At 38.4% G+C, this 7,385-nt stretch overlaps 2 long non-coding RNA genes across 7 annotated transcripts; one reads left to right on the forward strand and one right to left on the reverse strand.

The window, feature by feature from the left end:
- The first annotated feature begins 439 nt into the window (after positions 1-439).
- LOC121896360 lies at positions 440-6,115 on the forward strand. 5 transcript variants are annotated; one of them, XR_006095975.1, is made up of 4 exons: positions 440-452; positions 2,061-4,595; positions 4,854-4,906; positions 6,030-6,115. It is a non-coding gene; the product is annotated as an uncharacterized LOC121896360 (long non-coding RNA). The 5 variants fall into 5 exon arrangements; XR_006095974.1 differs by lacking the exon at positions 440-452 and adding an exon at positions 1,553-1,638; XR_006095972.1 differs by lacking the exon at positions 440-452 and adding an exon at positions 1,617-1,698.
- LOC121896362 lies at positions 1,456-6,126 on the reverse strand. Of its 2 annotated transcripts, XR_006095985.1 has the most exons (5): positions 6,035-6,126; positions 5,710-5,797; positions 4,846-4,894; positions 3,547-3,612; positions 1,456-3,445 (listed from the first exon to the last, which is right to left on the reverse strand). It is a non-coding gene; the product is annotated as an uncharacterized LOC121896362 (long non-coding RNA). The 2 variants fall into 2 exon arrangements; XR_006095984.1 differs by having other exon boundaries at positions 1,456-3,612.
- Between the last annotated feature and the right edge of the window lie 1,259 nt (positions 6,127-7,385).

Below are 7,385 nucleotides of genomic sequence, written 5' to 3' on the forward strand. Positions count from 1 at the left end.
CGGCAAAGCACAAATAGTGGGTTTTATACAAATATTTGTTTCATACAAATATGTTAAAAATTATTTGTTTTTGGGAAGAAAAAAAAAAAACATGTCAAATACCAGTTTGCAGGTTGGTTACATCGTTATCTCAGTGTCTCTCCTCTGCTCCACTGTTACATCTATCAGGGGTAAGTCCTGAGAGATTCTCCATAACCTGTTGTTCTCCTTCTCCTTTCCACAAAGTTAGGTTGTAAAAAATAGGCAATAAATGAAAAGTGCAAAGCAAGAATCACCTTTGAAGTTCTACTACATGTTACGTGCTGTGCTGTCTCTGTGTTATTGGTGTATAAATAGGTAGAGGTCTGTCTGCAATGAGTCGATGAGTAAAGTTTTAGCTCGGTAGTCAGTGCAGTCGTCTATGATCTGGGAGACTCCAGTTCAAGACCTGGTGTGGGGACCTCCTTCGTAAGGTAGTTTATTCATGAACACTTATTGTAACACTTTAATTTTCTAAAATTAAAAGCGTAATAAATACAAAAACAGGATTTTTAAGCCTCTTTCCACTTTTATTTGAATACAAATACAAATACTGGGCTCTCTGCACATCCCTAGTATGTATGTATGTATGTATGTATGTATGTATGTATATATGTATGTATGTATGTCCTTCGTATTTCTTGAGAACTGTTCATCTTATCGACTGCCCCATTGTATGGTTGGGGACCCAGGTGAGTGAAGTGTCGAATTTGGTGCAATTTGGACACGCGATACATTTAATATTAATAAACTTTGAATAAACCAGCGTTCAGAGAGCAGCTCCGCTCTGTGCAGGGGCAGAGCGGAGATTAACTTGTTAATATACGAAGAGTTCATGTGGAAAATGGTTGACACATCCGACCTGTGTAATAAGGATGTAAACTTGGAAATAGAAATACACACAGAAATAACACAGAATACCTAAAAATACAAAATATATGTCAGTAATGTTCGACTAAATGACCGAATAATGTTGGCTATGTTAGCATAATCAGATCTTTGCCACTCTTAACTATGTGAATGCTGTTAACCCTGAAACATACATCCAGACAGCACAGCAATGTAGCACTGAAGTAGATGTGCCATATTGGGGAAAAGTAGGTGCTACGCAGTGTAGGGATCATTTGCTCATTGACAAGATTTTGCATAGATGTTGCTTACCACTGCTTCGCTGACATTCCACCAATCTTCATCAGTACAGCTCAACGGGGGCACGCTGTATATCCTACACACTGCCAACATATATTTGCACTGTAGCGCACTCTTATATATCCTTTGTCAGTATGGTAATATTCAGTATAGACCTATATTATATTATATTATATCATGCCTAATAGGCTTAAAAGAGAGTTGACAAATAAACAAGCAGATCAGCTCTTAAAATTTATTCAACAATCAACACATCAACCTGTATTGTTTTAATTAATCAATCAATGATAATTTTCTTTATTTATTTTATTTCTTTTTAAAGCGTCCAACAGGTCTAAATCATCAACAGTAAACAAAGAAATTAAGGCCTCCTCGGGTGCAATCTGTCACTTGTCAGACGAAGCCACTGCTGAAACACCTTGTCAGGGTCTCGCTACGCACTGCTGATGCTGTGAATATAATGGTTTTTAGGTAAATTTTAGCTGCAGTGTCATACATCAACAACCTACAGATCAGCAGTTTCAGAATGATGTTAGTATTCTTTTTAATCTTTGTTTAAAGCAGCACCACTGTAATTATACAAACTAGAAGCTATTTCCGCTTATTGACTTCCTTCCATTTGATGGACTGGAGACCATTATCTCACAGTTAATTTACAGGCAGGGGTGTGTGGTCCATTAAGGGCACTGGGGCGCTGCCCTTCCCTCAATTCCAATTGTCCAATACATATTTTAATGAAAAATCATTTTTGTTATTGTTGTTTTATGTGTGTGTATGAATTTGTTAATCTCACATAAATCATACATAATTACAGAAGCATGTGATGACCAATGAAAAAGCGCACAAAAGCTCATTCTTATATATCCAATTATTGATATTTTTTTCTCTTTCAGAGTGGATTTGCAGTAGAGCCCTACAGATAAATGGTAAGTTGTGACTGAGACTGACCAAGTATAGACTTTGTAGGCTAGAATGAGGAGTATAGATAGAGAGCATACATGGTAGACCACTATCTACAGCTTTAGAGGAGTATATTACAAGGTTAGCTCAGAGGACACCATTGGAAGTGTTGAGATAAAAGAAAAAATCGAGTTCTTTAAAACCTAGGTGTTATTTCTGTGGGTTTGACATCATTCTTTTGGCTTATGATAAAATTTAATAGACCAACTTAATTGTAGAGATAAATCTGAGGTAATCACTTACCCGGTGCTTTGACTTCCAAATCTATGGTTAAGATGATTGGGTTACGGTGGACTGATTTAAAGCTCCTGTGAGGATTTTTTCCACTGTTTATTTAGCAAACACGTGAACTTGCTGCTGTTATTGTGTGGTACTTGGTAGACGTTGCACTTGTTGTAGGCTGTGTTGGGAATTCATCAATATGCTGCTGCTGTTGTTGTTGTTGTTTTGGTGATGGGTGTTATTTATCTACAGACTGCTGTATGGTACAGAATTAATTCCCGTTAAGGGCAATAAAATTGTCAATCAATCAATAGCCTGTAGCATGTAGCCCTCTAAAAATTGCTACAAATCTTGTCAACAACTGTCTTCTCTCCAAAACAAATGCAGTCATCCATCTGAGAAATGTTATCACTAATGTTTGCAATAACTGCTAAACTCAGTCAAGATTCAGAAAGTCCTTTTAGGGGCTTTAGACTTGTCTGAGGTTTTTGATCTTTGCCCCGCTTCACCACTTTAAAGCTCTTTACTCATAACCCTGTGTCTCTTCAGTGAAGCAGATGAGAACAGTGTTGTCATGACCGATTAGGTAGGAAGCAAAAAAAACAGAAATAAGACCAAAGTTGTGGAAGAAAAAAAAGAAAAGAAAAGAAAAGATATTTTAGCTGGTCAACTACTCTATGAACAAGATAAAAATCCTCTCAGTCGTCCATGCCAATCTATTATAATTTCTTGGTTTCAGAAGAAACACTGCAGGTAATGTTCAAATTAAAAATACTTTGTAAAAATACAAAGTGTTAATTAATGCAGTATAGAGGAAGTGATATACTAAGGAGAAAGGCTATGAAATAGGTTGTTGCTCTCTATACATATTGGATTCATCACCAGTTTGTTTTTTTTGTGGAGGTGTTTTTCAGCTTCTCATCAAGTAAGTCATGTGATTCTTCAAGTGACTGGAGAGGAAGCTGAACATCGATATCCTCCTCCTCAGGTGGGAACTGCAGCCTCCTTTCACTTCCTGCCTGTAGGGTTTGTACCATGGCTGTTTGGTGCTGGAGCTGCACCTCACTCAGGGCTTCCAATACAGCTTTTTCAATAACTGTTTGATATAAAAGCAGTAAGAGAATGGTAAGACAAATTAATATTATTATGATTATACAGAAATATTCTAGGAATCTTGCTGTCCCGTTAAAAACGTACGTATGCATTGAGCAGGAACTAACCACCCTGTTGGCCAGACCCTGGATCTCGAGGAAGATGCTGAAACTACAAATCACGGTTTAGTGTATCAGTGGTATTTAATACAGTTACAGACAGGATTGCAAGGTTTTGGAGATGATTTTTGGCAACACTTTGTACCTTGAGTTTGGCTAATGTTCCATTTATGTGTTATTGAGTCCAGTTTTCGAAGCAGGAAATGCACATGAACGCCCTACCAAGTATTGCAAACAAGTCTGATAAATTCGATTTTTCCTAGTTGTAATGTTTCAACACGGCTGTCCAAAGCCAGAGTCTTCTGTGAAAAGAAATGAAATTTGATCTGATAAAACCTCAGTGAACCACAGTTAAAATTTTAAAATGTGGTAGTCTCCAAATGCCTCCCTCTCTGCTGTGGTTGTTTCTGTAAACCAGAGAAAAACCAACACTTGTTATCTAAAGCAAACTTTGTGATTAGCTTAAGAAGCTAACAACAACAAGGTTTGTGCTTCCATTCCGAAGAACATGAACCCAACTGGATTTTTTACATTTACCTTTTACATTTAGCTTCCTGAACCACCCCATGAATCTGATGTATGTGAACGTGACATAATTTCAAGTTGGAGTTTCAGATGGGGGTAAAAAGAGAAATGGGTTGCATTTTTTTAGGGTGTTCTCTGCCTTCAGGCTGCATGATGAAAGTTTTTAACACTTCTGTGCAGATTATCCCTTACTTGACTGCTGTTTACATATGAATAGACATAATCTTTCTTAAAATATCATAACTAATACTTCATTTGTGTGTGTGTAGCAAGAAGGGAGCAGTTGTTAAGTGGAGAGAATGATGAGATGGAGAATCATGGAAAGGTTTAATTTCTACCATGTGTGAACAACTTGACCTTGGATAAAATATCTGCCTGATGTGACAAAACACAAAAGGACTTCATTTCTACTATGAACTAATTGTGGTCTTACTCTGGTAGGTTGGACTGGGTGTGGAGAGTGCCTGCCTGTCTCATATTGGACTTGTAGTGGACTACCTATTAAAACAGGTAATGATGTGTGAATCAGTCTTGCCATAACAAGTCTAGTAATTAACAAAGCAGTTGAATTCCTCACACATAACCCTTTTTAATTTCTGTTACATAAGAATAACTCTCGTGTAACCTTGGAAGAGGTCTTGAGATTGATTTAGGCCTTTAAGGGCAAACGTGTCACTCATTATTGCCAAAAGAACGGTGCACCATATGACGTAAAACACAAAAGGACTTAATTACCACAACGAACTTAATGTGGTCTTACCCTGGTAGGTTGCCCTGGGTGTGGACCTTGCTCGCCTGTCTTGAGATGGCTGTTAATACAGGTAATGAGTTGTGAATCATTCTTGTCATAACAAGTCTAGCAATTAAACAAAGCAGTTGAAGACCTCACACAGAACTCCTTTTAATTGCTGTTACATAATAATAACTCTCGTGTCACCTTGGAAAAGGTCTTGCGATTGATTATAGGTCTGTAAGGGCAAACGTGTCACACATTATTGCCAAAATAACTGTGCACCATTTGCCGTAAAACATATAAGGACTTCATTTCTAGCTTGTGTGGTGGAGCTTCAGCTTTGCTAAAGAGGGAACAAAGAAAAAACAAATGGTCCTACTGCCTTTGCATGGCTACAAGAGCTTAATCAACAAAAAGGGAAGGCCGTCATACGTCCTACAGCAGCTATAGATGATAGACGCTGATAAGAATCAGCTCTTAATTTATAGCGTTACAGACTCAGCCTTATTGACGTTATAACCATAATCATATAAAACTCTAAGTGTGATTGAACGTATCTGCTGGTCAGCGTGAAACAGGCAAACATAACATACATCAAGGGGTTCATGTGATTTTGGAGGGGTCTGTGCCAGTTCGCTAGCTAAAGCCACGAAAATATCCCAGAACACCTGTGTCTGCGTTAAAACATGGTTTGAAAAGGCAGAGATGCAAGCTAATTTTTGGACACCAAATTTTCACTGTGCCACCAGATAAATAAAACCATATTCAGAAATGTGGACATTTTCAAAATACTGAGTCGCACATCTAGGAAATGTATTACTGTCAAATGGAACTTCCTGCATCCACCCTGTAAGGTCAACAACACTTTTAAAAGTAAAATTCACAACATACCTAGTCTTCTTCTCTCCCTCCACATCTGAATTTAAGTCCGATGCCTCACACGAATCTCTCCATTTTTTGATAACCTTGTCCATTATGTCTGTGGGGGAAAACAAAGAAAAAGGTCTTTTGTGTATTCTGAAGTTTTATTCGCTATGTGACTACCTTAGATGTTAATTCGATTTGTATGGTAATTTGCAGAGCAAAATGACAGCTCTAGAGAATGAGGCTGAGCATGATGTTGTGTTTGAGTTTAATAAATTATGGTTTTATTGATTTTGATTTTATGTATTTCACTAAATGTCCTACAAACTGTATATTTTGTTTTGCAGATTACCTGATGTTTTGTCCACCTCCTCATGTGGGGGCCAGGCAACCATCCACCCACTCCTTGGTCACTGGACCGGTGGATTTTTCCTTTAAAAACTCAACAATGGCATACATGGTCGACCTGATGGACACCATGTTAAAAAATAAAAATGAGGTGTTGTTTTTTCAGATGAAATGTTCTGTTTTTTTTAACTGGTTGGCCTCAGAGGGGTCTCTGATAATCACCTCACAATTAGGCTCAGTGGAGACTATGATTTTCTCACAAGCTTCTTGCGGTAGTGCAGAAAAGTTTCATATTTGAAACTGCTGATATTATCCAACATCCCATGATTTCTAACATCCTCTGCCAGGTATATGAGATTATGCACATTGTAAGAAATGTACTTCTTCCCATACAGTCCCCCAAAATGCTGGACAAATGAAACCAGAAGTGCATTTGGGTATTTCATGTACTCTTCTGTGAGTCTTGGGTTTGAAAGAATGAGGATCTCCACAAATAGCAGCAAGACGTTATGATAAATTGCAGTGTTAATAATGCCTTTCAAAATAATAGGCCCTGTGTATGACAGAAACTGTCTGAATTCTGTAGCCTTACAGCGGTCCAGTTCTCTTAGTGCCCTGGGTTTCTGAGAAAACTCGAGAGGGACGTAGCTCGTCACATTGAGGAGTCTTTGGGAAAGCCTGGCGATATTGAGAGAGAAACAGTCTGCAGGTTAGAGGACCCTTCAGCCACAACATTAACAGTCTCCACATCACCTCAAGGCAAATGAGATGCATATAGTCTAATGGGAATCCTGACACCATTCTCAGGGATGTCCTTTGGAGAGGAGAAGGGTCAAGATGGTGCTCCGCATTAGTCATCTGATAGAAGTCCTCAGAGGGACACTGGTATTAGAATAAGAAACCCTATTATCAGTGTAAGTCCCCTCCTGTGTACACTTCCCACAGCTGAAATAGCCATGTGTCCTTTAATGTTTTTCATGAATGCACAAGCTAGTGCATCACACACCACTGAAGACAATTTCAGTCTTAGTGTCAGGCCTTCGAACTCAAAACCACTCTCTAACTGAGCAATTTCAGTGACATAGTCCTCCAGAAAATCATTGATGAAGTCCCAGAACAACAGGATCACTCTGGAAGTTTTGTACATGTCCAAGAATGGGCCATAATTGGGTGGCTGAACTCCTAAAAAGTGGAAATCCATCAATATTTGTCTGCAAATTGACACACATATTTTGTTCCAGCTGAGCTTTGTTTGCATGAAGTACTCTTACAATGGCATTTAGCACTCCAAATTACTAATACTCTCTACCAGCTTTCTCTAGTACATCAACAGAGCGCACAGTACCCAACAATGT

Source organism: Thunnus maccoyii, chromosome 4 (assembly GCF_910596095.1).
Source record: "Thunnus maccoyii chromosome 4, fThuMac1.1, whole genome shotgun sequence".
NCBI classification, from domain to species: Eukaryota; Metazoa; Chordata; class Actinopteri; order Scombriformes; family Scombridae; genus Thunnus; species Thunnus maccoyii.